Source organism: Coenobita brevimanus, chromosome 1 (assembly GCF_032717465.1).
Source record: "Coenobita brevimanus isolate Jiangsu-jjx chromosome 1, ASM3271746v2, whole genome shotgun sequence".
NCBI classification, from domain to species: Eukaryota; Metazoa; Arthropoda; class Malacostraca; order Decapoda; family Coenobitidae; genus Coenobita; species Coenobita brevimanus.
Window position 1 is genome coordinate 42,058,140 of NC_136954.1, and position 3,338 is coordinate 42,061,477.

At 45.7% G+C, this 3,338-nt stretch overlaps 1 pseudogene; it reads left to right on the forward strand.

The window, feature by feature from the left end:
• The first annotated feature begins 2,360 nt into the window (after positions 1–2,360).
• On the forward strand, positions 2,361–2,477 carry LOC145416464 (5S ribosomal RNA; annotated as a pseudogene).
• Positions 2,478–3,338: the final 861 nt, after the last annotated feature.

The window sequence follows — 3,338 nt, forward strand, 5'->3', positions numbered from 1 at the left end:
TATACACCCTTTTACAGGGGAGCCTCCTGGGGTGCTACTCGCAGGTTAATAATAATAAATGTAAGAACCAACTTGCCAAACCTTGGGCTCCTACGCTCCTCATGGGGCAACACTGGGTTACATGATGAATAAATAAATAATAATAAATCAACCAAATACCGTCATTAACATTGTAACAGTAACAGAACTTACTGTATACTGGCAAGTATCTATGTATGTACGTATATACTGTATGTATGTGATGAGTGGATGTGCTAATAAATTAAAAGATAATTAATAAATGACTTACCTTCATTAATGTCAATGCAACTGCAGAATTGGTGTATGTTCGTTAGGAGTGTGGTGAGTGGCAGAGGTGCATTGGCTGGGGGTACATCGTCCAGGGTTAACAGCAGTGGCCGGGGAGGTGCAGGGCCACCCAGAGCCATCGAATAAGGCCGTTTGATCCTGAGGGGCAGGGACACAGATCAGGGGCTTGGAAGTGGATTAGGGATGACAAAGGAAGGGATGAGAGGCAGGACAGTGAAAAGGGAAGGACAAGGAAGTGGACATGAGGGTAGGTGGACAGTTGATGATGGTGGACAAGGATGGACAAAAATACATGGATGAGAGGTATAAGAACTGATGATGAGGGGCAAGGGAATGAATGACAAAGGGCAATGAGGGAAGGGGGGATGAAAGTGAACATGGAAATGCATGGGGATGAGGGATATGGAGTGGATGAGGAGGGCCATGGACATAAGTGTTCCTCTTAACAAAGTAGTGCCAGAAAGCCTCAGAAGCCACTAAGCCATCACATGCCTATAATTCATCCAAGGCTGTAGTTCTTTTATACTAATTTGGCCCAGATGTTCATGCTTTTGGAAGTTACTTCACATAACTGAGTGGCAGAAAGAGAGAATACTAAGGGTCTATAAACTTTCTATAGCACTTCTTCTTGACTAGCATCATACTATAGTGTAAATCTCCTTTTCCAACTCAGTAACTGAAATGGAGAGATGACAATTTTAGGCCAAGTTAGAGCAAAAAGCATTCGTTCGTTCATTAGAAGATAACCTCCACCTACTGTGAAGGCCGGGCCATACACTGGCCCGGTGTAAAAAGCGTATGCTGATGGTGTGACATAGTGCGGCAGCCAAGGCATTAATGCTGGTGGTATGTACCCCCCCCCCAGTTCAAGAAGCCTATCTTACAGTGGGAAAAAAAAAAAAAAAAAAAAAATGAAAGCATCACAATCATCATCATCATCATCATCATCCGGACCTCCGTTCCCACCCAAGAGCAGGGTGAGGAGTAGCAGTGTCCAGACAGTCCAAATTTGCCCAATCCAATGGGCCGCGCTTCCATTCACTCATCATTCAAGCCCCTGGAATCCTGGCTCCATCAGTGACGCCAACAACATTCACCATGTTCTGCAGCTTCACACAAACATCCTGGTAAAAAAAAATAATGTCATCATGTCACTAGAGTTCTATCTATCTATCTATTGCCAGACACCTTAATCCCATAAGAGGTAGCCACAAACAAATCACCTCCATGTCGCCCTGTCCCCCGCCATTTCACTGCCCTGCTCCCAGCTCACACCCCCCTCTCTCATATACCTCTCCACTCCATCTCATCCTTGGCCTCCCCCTCCCTCTCCCCCCCTCCACCTCATTCACATACACTCTCCTTGTCAGTCTCTCACTCTCACTAGAGTTCATCTATCCATCCATCAGCCAATCCTATGTTGCACGATGAGGAGTGTAGGAGCCTGGGGCTAAGTAAGTTGGTGCTGACATTTAAGATGAGAGTGACCAGCCTCACTCATCCCTGAGTGGCATCTATAGTTGAGGCGCGCGACTCTGAGGTTGTTATCGTGTGCTGGCAACCTTCCATTCAAAAGTGCGTCTGATTTCGTGTATAATATAAGACGCATGTGATTCGTGTATGATAATATTCGTTTATAATATATTCGAGCATAATACTGTAATATGATTCGTGTATAATATGATACGAAATCGGACGCACATCTGAATGGTAGGTTGGCAGGGTACGATAATGCTAACCTCAGAGTCGTGTGCTGCGACTATAGTGAGCAATAAACCCCAACCATCCCTTGGATATAAACCTGCACTGGCTCAATCCGATTGGAGCGCCTTAATTACCCACTAGACCACCAGGCGCCATAATCTGGTTATATCGTTACCACCCTTGAGTTAACCATGAAAAAATTACAAGCTACCTGTATGAAAAGACTTTTAAAGGCTACTCCAGAATTTTACACTCAGATATAATGATACTGTCCTTGGTGTACTATATTCTCACCACCTCCAGGCTCTCGTAACTTCAATCTGGTGGTGGCCTTTTAATTTACTCTTGTTATCTCCTGCCACGTTGAGTACACCGCTTCCCGTCCGATCAGCGAAGTTAAGCAACGTTGGGTCTGGTTAGTACTTGGATGGGTGACCGCCTGGGAACACCAGATGCTGTTGGCATCCCTACGTGTCAAGTGGGGTTGGTGGAAGATAAGTGCCCCTCCCTGTAAAACAATTAACTCTAAGCCCTTGGCCACCCCGTCTGGGATACATGGCGTCTGGCGATGAATGAATGATGTATCTATCTATCTATCTATAGCCCGACGCCCTAATCCCGCAAAGGGTGGCCGCAGACAAAACGCCTCCAAGTCACTCTGTCACCCACCATTCGACTACCCTCCCCCCAACTCACCCCCCCCTCCCTCATATACCTCTCAGCTCCATCCCTCCACCTCATCCTCGGTCTACCCCTCCCTCTCCCTCCCTCCACCTCACCTACATACACCCTCTTAGTCAGTCTTTCATTCTCCATTCTCTCCACATGTCCAAACCACCTCAGTGTATTTCTCCTAATCTTTTCAACCACATGAATGATCTGACAAATTCAGTGTTAACGAATCTTTCTGAATTGTCTTCCTTAACCCCTTCAGCAACCCTTAGTTCATTCTTGCTCCTTTGTCAGGAAAGAGTAAGAATGTACTAAACAAAGGAACCACTGAACTGAAGGGGTTACCATTCTAAAACTTACATGTTGACAGTATGAAGTGATGAAGCAGCCAAGATGTCGCTGATGGTGCGGTCAATCTCATCCTCCCTGGCTGCCGAGTCCACATCACACAGCCCTTGGCCCACTGTCACCTCATTCCCTGCCACTTGCATTCCACCAAGCCGAGGAGCAGGTGTTACGCTCTCAGATCTTAAAAATATATAAATATATAAATAAATGAAAAATATCATAATCATTCACACCTCATTTGCCCCTCCTAAGGATTGGGTTAGGCATGACTCAGAATAGAAGGGCAAAATATGGTAAGAGAACTG